The 14,593-nt window shown below is 40.1% G+C and overlaps 1 protein-coding gene across 1 annotated transcript in view; it reads right to left on the bottom strand.

Annotated features, from left to right (window-relative positions):
• Window positions 1-14,593, bottom strand: part of dchs1b (dachsous cadherin-related 1b) — a 102,923-nt gene that overhangs the window by 62,693 nt on the left and 25,637 nt on the right. The gene's annotated exons all lie outside the window — the stretch shown is intronic.

Raw genomic sequence — 14,593 nt, 5'->3', positions numbered from 1 at the left:
ATGTAATTATATTTTTAACCAGTTTAGTTGTATTTTTAATAATTCAACCTTTACATTTACAAATTAATAAATGTAATTATTTGAAAAAATAAAGAATTTAAATGTTTAAAAAACGACAGCACTTTAATGAAAAACATTCAAAGTTTCCAAAGACAAAAATTCAACATTAAAGAGATTTCATCTCTTATTTTTTTGCCACATGTTTGACAAAATGTTGCTTTAGAAAAAAGGAAACCAAAGAAAGATTTTTAAATACAGAAAACTAACCTTTCATGTGATATTCATAGCAAATATACTATAAATGTGCGTCACTAGTTAGTAGGGGTTTAGTATTTACCGCGCAAGACGATTGGCTGGATCGCACACGCCGATGCCTCATTAGCATAACAACTAAAAAGACTTGGAGAAAAAAAAAAGGCGTGATTAGGAGAAAGAAGAGAAACATGACCTCTGGCACAAGGGATCCACCACTCAAGATTTATTTTGAAGACGCTAATTGTCCCCTAAAGCAGATCCTACTAATCTAAGCAGTACCTTCAGTATTGTTTATACCAAAGTGCACGTGTCGTAGAAGGAAGTAAGATGATTTTTGGATGTGTGTTAGTATTACTTCTGTTTCTTCCCTTATACTGATTTCATGTGGTATATGGTGCTCTAAAGTTTTTCAAAATTGTTTTAGTATGTGAAAGTGGACTGGGAGGCTCCATATATGACTCGCGATACTCCATAGTATTACACCACAAGGCCCCATGCTATCACTTTGTGAGGGTCCATAGTATTGCACTGCAATGTTGAGCACTTTTTCTCTGCAAGATTCCGTAGTATTACTCCGCTTTTCGGAGCCCTTTTTTTTTCTGAAAGAGTCCGTAGTATTACTCTGCTATGCTGTACTCTCTTACTTAGCAAGGCTCCATAGTATTACTCCGCGATGCTGTACTCTGTTACTCCGCAAGGCTCCATAGTATTACTCCGCGATGCGGTACTCTGTTACTCCGCAAGGCTCCATAGTATTACTCTTCTATGCTGTACTCTCTTACTTCGCAAGGCTCCATAGTAATACTCCGCGATGCTGTACTCTCTTACCTCGCAAGGCTCCATAGTATTACTCTTCTATGCTGTACTCTCTTACTTCGCAAGGCTCCATAGTATTACTCTTCTATGCTGTACTCTCTTACTTCGCAAGGCTCCATAGTAATACTCCGCAATGCTATACTCTCTTACCTCGCAAGGCTCCATAGTATTACTCTGCTATGCTGTACTCTCTTACTTCGCAAGGCTCCATAGTATTACTCAACTATGCTGTACTCTCTTACTTCGCAAGGCTCCATAGTAATACTCCGCGATGCTGTACTCTCTTACCTCGCAAGGCTCCATAGTATTACTCTGCTATGCTGTACTCTCTTACCTCGCAAGGCTCCATAGTATTACTCTGCTATGCTGTACTCTCTTACTACACAAGACTCCATAGCATTACCCTGCAATACTGTCTGCTATTACTCTGCAAGGCTCAATAGTATTACTCCTTGATGCTCTGTGGCATTACCCCACGATGCTCTGTAGTATTACGGCACAGTGCTCCATGTAATTACTCCACCAGGCTCAATAGTATTACTCCCTGATTCTCTGTAGTATTACTGCACAGTGCTCCATGCAATTAGTCTACCAGGCTCAATAGTATTACTCCGTGATTCTCCATAGTATTACTGCACAATGCTCCATGCAATTACCCCACCAGGCTCATTAGTATTACTCCCTGATGCTCTGTAGTATTACTGCACAATGCTCAATGCAATTAATCCACCAGGCTCTTCAGTATTACTCGCTGATTCTCTGTAGTATTACTGCACAGTGCTCCGTGCAATTACTCCACCAGGCTCAATAGTATTACTCCCTGATTCTCTGTAGGATTACTGCACAGTGCTCCGTGCAATTACTCCACCAGGCTCAATAGTATTACTCCCTGATTCTCTGTAGGATTACTGCACAGTGCTCCGTGCAATTACTCCACCAGGCTCATTAGTATTACTCCCTGATGCTCTGTAGTATTACTGCACAATGCTCAATGCAATTAATCCACCAGGCTCTTCAGTATTACTCGCTGATTCTCTGTAGTATTACTGCACAGTGCTCCGTGCAATTACTCCACCAGGCTCAATAGTATTACTCCCTGATTCTCTGTAGGATTACTGCACAGTGCTCCAAGCAATTACTCCACAATGCTCTGTACTAGTTCTCTGCCAGACTTCATAGTATTACTCCACACTGCCAGGCTCAGTAGTATTGATTGACTACAGAGCCTTACAGAGTAATACATAATATATAGTGTGTATAAGGACCCAACATAAGAAACATACTGACGAAGTACTCAGGGTCACGCAGTAGAACAAAATGGTCCTTGTAATCTTTTGTGCCTTCTAGTCCAGATAATACGGCGTCTGACTTCTAGTTTGAACATTTAATTTTGAGGTTCTTTAAAGAAAAATGAAAGTATTTTCTTTTTTAATATCGTTCATTCATTACTTGGGGTTTCTCAACATTCCATTTTCAATCCCTCCCTCATTTACTGAAAAAGTTAATCTACCTTCCATCTTCCATCCAAGCGCTGCTCAACCTTTCCACATCAGTTTTCTTTCTCTTAATCATTGCAGTGCGATGACTGACGGCAGCTCAAGGAAACCAGATGTCGACTGATGTCACGTCAGCCGGAGAAACTCCCTCCCGTTTCTTTTTGTAGTTCCATCCTTTCATCTCCGCGGTGGAAGCGTCTTGTCTCGAGTCCCGGTGCCATCACCCGGTAGCTGCTCTCGCCGCCTCGAGTCCGACATGGTATTTTGAAACCAGATTGTATTCCAAGATGTACAGAACGCTTCCTAAAACGCTCCCGGCGCACCAGGGTGTGCGAGACCGCAGCCACTACACTCCAAAAAACCACGGCGCTTGAATTTTTTGGCCATCGCCTGCTAAAAAACATCTCACTTCTCCTCAGTTGACATTAAATCTGACACATTCTTTAATTTTAAACACGTTTAACAGCAGGACGGGGAAGAGGCCAAATCGGAGCAAATACCTTTAAAAAAAAAAAAAAACTTGAGCCAAATACCTTTAAAAATGTTCTGGCTTTGAGGTTTGAAACAACATGGAGCGGCTACTGTTCCACGTCAAGAAGATTCATGGTGTAGTCCTCAGATGACTCACGGACCAGAACCTCGTGTCCTGAACTCTGAATGACCAAAGTGCGGGTTTGAAATATTGAACAGACGGTCACGCTTTTTTTCTTTAATTACAAGTCGGGGATCGGTAAGTATAAAGAAGGCGCCAGAGAACATCAAGAAAGGGATACAAAGGGCCAGTGATATGGACGTCAGAGAGCTTGTCTTTTTTTAAACCGGGCGTCTTAAAAAAAAGGAACTCTCAGGCCCTTTCAAGTCGTCGTCTTCACCGACATGTTCTACTCGCCCTCGAAGGGTTCCGATTATTTTCAGAGTAATCACTTCGTTTTCAGAGCAAAAGACAAAAGTGCAAGTTTTAATAGAAGCAACGGATGCTCTGTTGTCTTCGTCTTCGTCCCAAAAAAATCCAAATACCGTTCATCTGTAACGTCCATCTTGTATCGAAGCCTCGACATTAGATCGTGGATGTCAACAGTTATACTGAGACTTCCAATAGAAGTGAAAAGGAGGATGATGGGAATTGTATTATTCCTGTTAAAGGGCAACTAATGTGACTCAAGACACATAAAGTCCCTCATGACAACTTTTTGAAGTTATTACTTTATAAAGTGGCTCTGAAATCTGGGCGAACGAGAGGTTACGAGAGTCCATTTTGACGTAATAATGGCTTCGCTCCTCCTCCGGCCATAATCACGCCCCGCTTTGGTTATACAACGAGTCCCTTGGAGGCGGAGACTTCCGGGATCGACAAGCACGGGGACGAACCTCCATGTTTGACCGATCACAGCAGTGAGTGTGGTTATGGTCAACAAGATTTCATCTCCAGAAAAACCTTTTACTGTTGACATACTGATAACAGGTCCAAGATGAATTTAAAACACACTTAAATCAACACATTAGTTCCCTTTTAAGGAAAGTTTGGTGAAAATAAAAGGGTTTAGGACGCGTCCAAGAGCACTAAAAGATTTCGGCCCCTTGAACGATTGAATTAAAAACCGTGTCCTAAAGCCGAGTTCATGAACGGCTGGCGGATTTGCTAACTTTTAATATAATTGCACTATTTTTTACCTTAAGCATGTTTCACCGTGACACGTTTTTACAGCACCTGAAGTTGCATCAGTGTACGGAAAGTGCCGTATCAAAAAAGTTTCATTCATTCAAAGCTAGAAACTCAAAACCCCTCCTCGTGGAAGTGAATGAATGTGATCACTGTAATCGTAGATGTGTAAATCACGTAGCATGTCGTTAATAATGCGCGGCTTAACAACGTTCATAAACACTTTTCCCGAGACATTTCCCGGGGTTAGTGTTTCATTAAGTTGATTTACAACATTAATTAAATCCGGGGTGAAGTCTGAGCCTAAAAAGAACCTGTCAAATTGTCATGCGCCGATCGGACGTCACGTATATATGCCATTATTACAACGTTACAGGTATTAATTTCGGTGATCGCAATGTATTCACATTAGGAGAAGTTGGCCAAAAAGTCGTCTTTTTTACTTTTTTCTTTGCTGAAATAAACGTGTTGAAAATGGCGATAGCTATTTAGTCATTTGGTGAAGGTATTACCGGGTATATTCTTTCAGAAAGGGTCGACCGGGGTGTTATAAAAGTAAATATTCAATATTTAATGTGGCGTCGACTGGGTTTTCCCAGTTGCAATCTGCAAGTTTTTAACGCTTTTAGGTCTTTTGGGGACACCGTAGCTTCGCGTCATTAAAGATCGGATATTTATTACAGCGCTGTCACATAACGCGGATTATTTACGATCGTGGTTTCTTGATCTTAAATAACAAAGACGTCTGTATTAAGTCATGAGGTTCACAGTGGGATACGTCGCTGCTCCGCTTCATTTTAAGTCATGAAAGTTAATATTCAAGATCAATAAATCTTGTTGATTTTTCTATTCATACTATTTCATTTCTTTCCCTGATTACCTCTAACTTGGTTTTGTCATCACCCTCTCGGTCACGGATCGAGATCGACTCTGTTCCTGAAGAAACATCACAAGCGCTGCCCGTAGAAACAACAACGAAAAAAAAAAAGAAGTTATTTCCGACTCTTGTCGTTCGTCCAACGCTGCCTGACGGACCTCGGTCGCTAACCACAAACACACTTCCACGACTTTTCGGCGGTTTTCATTCCCGATGTCCTCGGAATGCGGCGGATGGTTTTTCTCAGTACATGCTGTTTCAATGTAAACCTCAACATACACCGAGACTTATCTAAAAAAAACAGTTTAATGAAAAACATTCAGGCTTTTTTTTAGGACGAGACCAACATATGTTTGCTAAATAAAGTGAATTACAGTGAATAGTACAAGAGTGACCACTCTATTTAAGGTACTAAAAGTCCCATACTGCACTGCAACAGTTGGCATTTCAACAGATTCTCAAGTAAAGTGATGAACTAAACATGTCGAAGTTTTAATAAAATGATGAATTACAAACAACGAAGCCCATTTGAACCGCAAATCTACTCGCTACCGTCCCCTCGACATGTTTCTTTCCAAGACTTACAAGAACTGGAAATACTTTTACCTTCTTCCTTCCCATTTTCCAAAAATTGTTTGGCCTCAATTCACGACGTTTCAGGTTATATCCTTAACAGACAAATCCGAATCACATAACCACGGTGGTTCTAAGAAAATATAAAAACCATAATTTCACATAAATATGCTCTAAAAACAAAGACTTATGAGTCAAAAAGAAAGAAAAAAATGTCTATTTCCAAGCCAGTGAAGACACCAGTGTGATTCAAACTTTTAAAAACCTGAATAAAACCTCTCGCTAAAGACGTCTCGTGACGACAACCGTCTCAATAAGACGCCGTCACGCCGTAAACACACTGTTGACGCCGACCGTACAGTATATAAAACGTCGCCTCCGATACTACTATCCCGGCTAAATCCTCCTTTGTGTGTTTTTTGGCAACAGCTATCTGGAAAACTAATGTTTCTCTCGTCTCTTTTCCGCGACGGGGAAGTTGTGCGCTGTTTAAATAGATGATTCATTTGATTAAACAAATATTTGCAGCTGAACCATCGTCGACTCCTGAGAGGAAAAATAAATATCGTGCAGTGATTTGGGACGCAGACACGACACCGGAGGAGCAGATATCGGCCGACGGGCTGATAAACACACACACACACACACACACACACACGTGTACACTATCACTAATAACGGCGATAGCTAAGCGTTTGTTTAATCATCAGATACTTTTGCATACGGCCTCGTCCTGACCTCGGATCTAATATATAAACCCGATACGCTGAGAAACAAACGCCTTCACCTCTTGACTCCTTGACCACCTGCTGTCCCCTTCACTCCAGACTCGCTCCGAAAAAGCAAACACAGTCCATAGGAACACAGGAAGCAAACCAATTTACACCAACTTAACTCAGTGTGTCATGAAATTAGATTAGTGTGACCTAATGAACTGTGGGGGCCCCCCCTCGATCACCTGCCTCGTGCATATGGTCGAGTGTGTGTCTGTGTGTGTGTGTCTTTGTGTGTGTCTTTGTGTGCACCTCTGACTCTGAAAATCAAGCTAATGACCTGCATGTGTGTTGAGTTTATCCACCTTCCATCGCACAAGAGGTGAGAAATGGGGATTAGAAGCGAGAGAATCCGGGGCCCAAACAATGGAAGAAGGACATCTGGAGAACTGATAAGTTAGGAAAAAACGAAAGTCGTCTACTCAAGCTGGAATGAAGAGATAGGGAGGAGAAAGGAAACGGATAGATGTGTGCGAAAGAGATACGGACGAAGCTGTCTCGAATGGTTTTGTCATTAGATAAGGGTCAAAATGACCCGAAAGCTGAGGACAATGAAGCAACAAAAGACGACCAGATTCTTCTGGATGAATTAAATATTGTACGATTCCATTTATTAATTTCTGCAAAATACGGGTCAAGGGGGTACGGCTGGGAATCGCACTTTGGTTATTTTGTGAAACCGACCAAAATCGCCATGAGCAACACTAATAGACTCAGGGACTCATTTATTCCTCGTGCTATTAGGCTGTTTAATTCTGAGTTGGAGGCAGAAGTGAAAAGATGATAGTCCATGTTAGTCTTTGTTAGTCTATGTTCTTTATCTTTAGATTTTGTCATCTTGCATTTCTTTTTATTGAACTTTGTTCTCGTTCTTCTTTCATTAAACTATCATCTGTATTGCTGTGTGCTGGAAAAACTATTTCCTGAAGGAGATCTCCAAAGGGATCAATAAAGTTTATCTATCCATCCATCCATCCATCCATCCATCCATCCATCCATCCATCCATCCATCCATCCATCCATCCATCCATCCATCCATCCATCCATCCATCCATCCATCCATCCATCCATCCATCCATCCATCCATCCATCCATCCATCCATCCATCCATCCATTCATCCATCCATCCATCCATCCATCCATCCATCCATCCATCCATCCATCCATTCATTCATCCATCCATTCATTCATCCATCTATCTAAAATACTGGGAATCAGGAATCGTTTTTTTTTCCTGCCTATACGGTTCTTAAGGAGCAAGAAAAATGGATGAAAACATTGAATCAATGAAAACTGAATGTGTGAAATACACAACATTTCTATGCAGATAGTGACAAAACTTCCTTTGAATTTTTGTGTATCTTCCCTGATGAGCTTTCTGTGTATTCTTTATTTGGAAAATGCCATTAATGGATGAGGTGAAGTGAAATAAACAGGAGAACAAAAAAAGCTAATCTAGGATGAGATCATTTAAGAATGAATTTGACCCTTTGGAAGTTTCAATGCCTTGCCCAAGGGACAGTGGCAGGGTTGATCCTACAAGAAGCAGGTTCTTGTCTTAAAATATTGATTTATACAAGTACTGATACAATGAAACTCTGAGTGGCTCTTCTTCAGGTACTAACTTCAACTGTGTTGATTTTTAAAGTAAGTTTTCCAGGATAATAATTTGAATTACACCTTGTGGACTGTATAAAATCAACAACAAAAGCTATATTTTAAATGTAGGGGTTTGGTCAGAGTAATCTTTTGATGCACAATAAAATCAAGGCTTATTCAGGAAGTTCAGTAACAGTTTAACTTGGATCATTTAAGAAAATCAGGTGGAGCTCATTGACTTATTACAGCTGGCGACCACCTGCTGTGACCACCTGCTGTGACCACCTAGTGAACGAAGGAAAAAAAACTTGAATATAATGTGCGTAGTGTTGACATTAATTGTAGTAAAAAATTGCCAGTAAGAGTGGAGATACCAGATGTTTCCCCCCTGGATGTGTTTTGTTGTCAGCAGGAAGCTCTCAACGAGAACACCGGGCGCTAAGATGCACTCGGTTCGTGACGATTGAAAAGTATTTTTCCGTTGATATTTAAAAGGCAAATGCGTTTTGGTTTTGAACTCGAATCACGACTTTACGTTTCTCTACCAGTCTCGACTTTCTAAGTTGTGAAAATATCATCAAGAAGTTGCTCTCAAACCAGCAAACATGATCATTTCTGGCAATCGTTTATGTTAAGGACACGAATGAACGACTTTTTTAAGTGATTGATATCCTTATGGTTGAAATGTAAAAGTCGCAGAATATTTCAGCGATGATAAAAGGAAGAAAGAGGGCGAGAAAGTCGGGGGGAAGACGGAAGAAAAACTGCCATATGGTTAGTGGTCTCATGCTTAATGAGGCGCGAGGCCATCCCTTCCATGAGGCACCCGCCAGTCGGTCGCACATGAACGAACACTTGGTTTTAATATCCAATTATAGGAAACGCACATGAAGTGATCCACGGCTCTTGCTACCGAGGAAATATTGTAACGGCGACCACGAGACAGAGAGACGAACCATCTCTGAAAATGAAGGGATTTGACATGACGCAGAAGCACTTAAAGGCATCATAGAAGTCCATCTATATTTATTTGTTGCTCAATATTATTGTTTATTTCGTTGTCCAGTAAACACTTAAATTAGGTTAATAACACTGAGCTGGAGTCTTCACCACAGAGAGTAACAGTTGGCTCACATACTCTTTGTAATAACTTTTGCTATATTAAAAGAAAATCTGATCCAGTAATGATAGAAAAGGCAACAAAACCTACATTGGTAAGAGTTGAAAGAAGACAAATCTGTTTCACTTACGAAGGTGCCAATAGCACTTTATCCAGCTTATTGTCGGCGTGAAGGGCATCTGTTTTACATCACCTCCCTTTTTTGATAACAAACACTTCACCATTTTCAACAAAGGACGGGAAAGAAAGCCTTCTTCGGTCTTAAATTTCTACAGAGCCAATCTTTAGCTTCGAAAACAGGTTTTTTTCAAATACGCCAAGGTTTTTTTTTCTCCAAGTTGTACTCAAAATACTTTTTTTTTTTTAATACTGTATTTTCCGGACTATAAGTCGCAGTTTTTTTCATAGTTTGTCCGGGGGTGCGACTTATACTCTCAAGCGACTTATGTGTGAAATGAATAACACATAATTACCGGTATATTTTCACAAGTTATTTTCACACTAAACCACAAGAGGGCGCTCTAGGCCTGTGTTGATAATTTCGATGTAGAAGAGGAAGCGCCGCATCTTCTACCTCCGGAGTTAGTTAGTTGTTTAAAAGTGACACCGAGGATGAAGATTTCATTTGAGTTATTTGGAGTTACACGGATGGTTTGGTAAACTTCTTAGTTATTTATGTTATAGTTCTCTGAATAACTCTTCATATGTTATGTTAACATACCAGGTTCTCAGTTCATGTAACGTAACATACAATTATTCAGCCTGTTGTCGCCTCTATTTTTATTTTAAATTGTTTTTCAAGATGACATGTCTGTTCTTGGTGTTGGATTTTATCAAATAAATTTCCCCCAAAAATGCGACTTATACTCCAGTGCTCTTATTTTAAAAGTTTAAAAAGACAAAAGTTAAGCTTCAAAAGCAACCCAGCATAGAATCTCATTGGTATTGGAAGCTGATCTCATGAGAGCTAAATCCTAAATATTCATGTCAGAATCACAAAACTGAAGTAAACAAAGTTAACCCACTTTTAGAAAAACTCCATGAAGAATTTGCAAGAGCCTGTGAGACTATAAAGAATCTGTCTGCCTGATTTGTTCCTGAAAAATATCCAATTAATGTTCTCTACTAAAAATACTTTTCACTCCGTGGCAAATTAGGACGATCTCCGTACAAGCTTCCAGACTCCAGTAGCAAACAGGTGATGAATCCGGACGGAGGTGTTGATGGACGTTATGAGAATAGCTGGAATAGCAGACACACCAGCCTGATCCCTCGTCGCACACTTCCTGTCAACATGGCCGACAGCTGAGCGTCTGGCGTGGGCGGCGTGGAGGGAGCGCGAGGACGCAGGACCCGGAGAGAGCGCGTGTCGGCGCAGACGCCAGCTGTTCACAGCGTGAACGCATTCGCAGGAACTTCAATCTCGCTGGAGTCTGCTCCAGTGCGAACTCCAACCATTTGTCATCGCCGATCACCTGTTAGACGGAACTGAGGGATTTCACACGCGGCGACTGATCCCGGCTCATTAAAGAGACTGACAGACTTATTAAAACATTTAGCATCAAAGTTTTCACAGTTACAATGAAGCCAATGTTGTGAGAGACGCCTCGATGATTACACTTACAGTTTATTTTGGTGTCTAAACAAGAAGGATTCTCGCCTGCAGTTCATACAAAACTTTGCAGAATTCTGAGCCGCTCTAGTAGAAGAACTCACATTTCTACGATCCTTAAAACTCTTCACTGGCTGCCAGTTTCTTTCAGGATAATTTTTAATATTCTGGTTCTTACTTTTAGAACTATTCATGGTCATTGGCCTTTTAAAGGATGTATTTTAGCAGTATATTGTTTTTGTTTGTCAAAGCGGCTTGTGACCCTGGTCTAGAAAGATCTATATAAATAATGTTTACTTAATTACTTAGGGGTGTTAGAAAATATCGATACAATTTTTTCTTCCCTTAACCATGCCGTATCAAAATTCCGTATCAATTGCTCGATTTGGCTTTCTGGCAATGACTGAGGATGAGAGGATACAGTGACTCCCAGCAGCTTTTAAAGCTGATGTTTGGACATACTTTGGTTTAATAAAAAATGTAAATACTGCAAAGTACACAACAATACTACAAATAAATCCTTGTTCCTACAGTATCAAACTATATCGTATAGTTTCCTCTGTATCGTGATATACAGTATATATCCTATCATAACATTCTTGCTAATTCAAATCCCTGTTTGCAATGTGACAATTTTCCATCAAACTAGTCCCAACCTTCTGATTAGTTAAACAAAGTTAAGTTACCTAAACTAAAGTTAGTAAACAATTTCTAAGTTCTACCTAACCTAACCTAGTTGAGGCTAATTTCCTTTTCAATTCAAGACTGTAAAGTTACCTTTGTTGCATTGAGAAAAAGGTTCCAAGCTGTCGATATGTGTTGTTTTGTGTTCGGCTCTTTGTTACAGTGTGTATACAGAAAACTTGCACCATTTAGGAACTAGCCCTACTCAACCCTACCTTCTTTTTGTTGCGTGTCCACAAACAAGGTACGTTCGAAGCACATACTATTTTTAGCACCTGCTTCTAACTGGGGCAAGTACTTTTTTTTAACAAAAAGCAAGAAGAAGTACGAGATTGTTACGAACAAGGGTTTTACGTTGTCCCCGAAACCAGGTTTAGCCCTTTTTGTGAATGGTAAGTACGCAATGGCCTCCAAGATCTGCGATGCTATGTTATGACGGCTCCGCCAACAGCAAGTAGGCGGCAACACAACACAACAGGTTAGTGTCCAGTCAAGCAGGGCTGGAGTTGTGTAGTGGAAAAGGTGCTGATAAAAATGATAAAGGATTTGGAAGACCACCCTTTAGTTCAGGTCAAGATTAGTTCTGCATCACTCGGTGGATCTTTCCAGAAATTCCAAAGACAGTGACGGACTGACTTCCTCGAGGTGAGGTCACGCTGGAAACATGTGTATCATTGGATTTGACAGCCATTCTGTCAACCCGCTCTGCAAGGGATACTTTGGACTCATCAATGAAAGTAAAAGACACTTGAACATCAACTCGTGGTTTCACATCCTGAAATTGGGCGTCTTTTAAATCTTTTTTTTCACCCTCACGACCTACAAAGACGAACCCTGTAAGCGGATGGATGTGCCGACGCTCACACACATAGAAGTCAACATCACATCTCCTGCATGGGAAACACTGAAGTAGGAAGGCGTGGAAACCAAGAAACAAATAACTCCTTTGTGTCCGAAGCTACATAAACAGTTCAACACATTACAGATTACGGCGGTGGCGGAACTGATAAGAGGCTTCCAGCACAATATCGATGCAAGTGTTTGTGTGCGTCAGGTTTCAGAGCATAAAAGACATCCAAGGAAACTATGAAAAGAAAGAACTCCATTTTAAAATGACCCTCAATGTTTGGATGCGGATGAATATGTTTAGAGTTTGTTGGTATCCAAAGAAAAACCCCAAAAAGTTAAGTTATGATTGCTATCTTGGGCTACAATAGTGGGAATAGTAAGTAAGTAATTTATATTTATAGAGCGCTTTTCCAGACCAGGGTCACAAAGCGCTTATACAATCAAAACAATACTCAATAAAATATATACTTTAAAGGTCAAGATAACAATATCGTTCATAAGACTACAGGGAATGTGAGAAATTAATAAAGACAAAAATTCAAACAACTTTTAAATGATTAGTTACAATGTCATAAGAAGAAAACAACATTTGTTAGGAGCAAAACTAAAGCTAGTATATAAACAAAAAATAGGGTAAAAATAATTTATAAATAAATAAGTATCATGATGTTCTATTCTATGTTAATCTTTGTATCCTCCGTCTATGTTCTTGTTCTTTATCTTTAGACTTAGATTGTATCAACTTGTTCTTTGTCTTTATTTCTCTTTGTTCTTGTTCTTATATTTATGAATAATTGCTGTGGCTAATTTGAAAAAAAAAAAAATCCCGACGGAGACCTCCTGAGGGATCAATAAAGTTCTACCTAAAACCTAAAAAAAAACTATATAATATACTGTATATATCGGGAAAATGACTTACATTATGGTAGTAGTTTGGGGTTTAATATTCAACATGAACATTTAAAGTCATATTTTTTCGGCATTTTTATAAGATGAACGCTATTAAGAAATATAAACCAAGCTTGTCGAAAAAAAGTAAAAATAAATTCTTAGCTCAGAGGTTCCAAGTTGGCACAGTGAGATTTCCATTGGAGCAAATGATTTCAGTCCAGAAGGTTAAACCCAGGTCCTTCAACCAAATGTCAGCTCAGGACTGGCTGCCAGGACACATGGCTGAATATTTGGTTGGTCAGCAGAACTATTAATGCATCAATTACCCTGTGGTGTCACGTCAGGTTTCACTCGAGTGTGTGTGTGTTCTCACAGAGTGCCCACAGATTCCATGAAGTTGGTCAAAAAAAAAAAAGTGAAAATTCCAAGTCTTGAATCTGGCACATCCAAGTCCCTTGTGGTAAACAGTTGTCCTGGCAAACGGTGCCAGGGGCCTTGAGGAATCGTGCCGAAAAAGAGAAAATTTATTCCCATTCACGCATGGCGACCAACTTGAAAACCACCCGGGATGTCTGGCCCCGGATTATCTGCGTACCTCGGAGCCTGACGACTGCAGCAAGAACAGGAATTTCAATCCGGGGGGTGTTTAGTAAACTCAGGCATTCAGCTGAAGACTCTGATTATATTTGTCTACAGGTATACATGAATTATTGTGTATTAAAGGCTTTATGTTCTTCATAATTTCACAAATACTGTATACAAATATAAAAGCAAGTCGGGCAGCTGTGACTTGAACGATACAGATGGCTCACCCTACGCCGCTAGAGTGGTCTCCATAGCAACAAAATGAGGTGAGATTGAGGGCAACGTCCGGTAAATCTCTTCAGCTCCAGGAATGCAGGTGAAGTCTCCATTTGTTGAGGGTTTCTCACCGTTCTTGTCTTAGATCTCCACCGATCAGTAGCGTTAATATACTCTGTGCCGAGTTCCTGTCTAAGATCCTTTATCCGAACTATTCAATTTCAACTTTTTCTACATCTGTTGCAATGTTTTACCTCCCAAATAGCTGAGAAAATGTAAATATGTGGGCGTAACAAAATGTATAACCAGCACTCTTTTGACAGGAAGCATGTGTTCTCCCGTACATTGCCTTAGAAAATTGAACCTCTGGTACTTCACAACAAACACAACAACAAATCTTCCAGGCCTCCTTCAAGTCCAGTGGAAATTAGTAGATAAAATCTGTCCGGGGGAGGTCTAAAGTTAGTGGAATGTCAAAATGGTTAATTACTTGTTATAATGTTCTATAACGCCACCTTTTTTACGCTAGCTGCAACTCACTAGCGTAAAACTAGAAAGATTTTCTTTCAGCAAAGAAAATCTTCCCG

The sequence above is a fragment of the Callionymus lyra genome, chromosome 14 (genome assembly GCF_982586985.1).
Source record: "Callionymus lyra chromosome 14, fCalLyr1.hap1.1, whole genome shotgun sequence".
Classification (NCBI taxonomy): Eukaryota; Metazoa; Chordata; class Actinopteri; order Syngnathiformes; family Callionymidae; genus Callionymus; species Callionymus lyra.
Note: the sequence above shows the minus strand (reverse complement) of the source record. Positions and strands in the feature narration are given on the sequence as shown.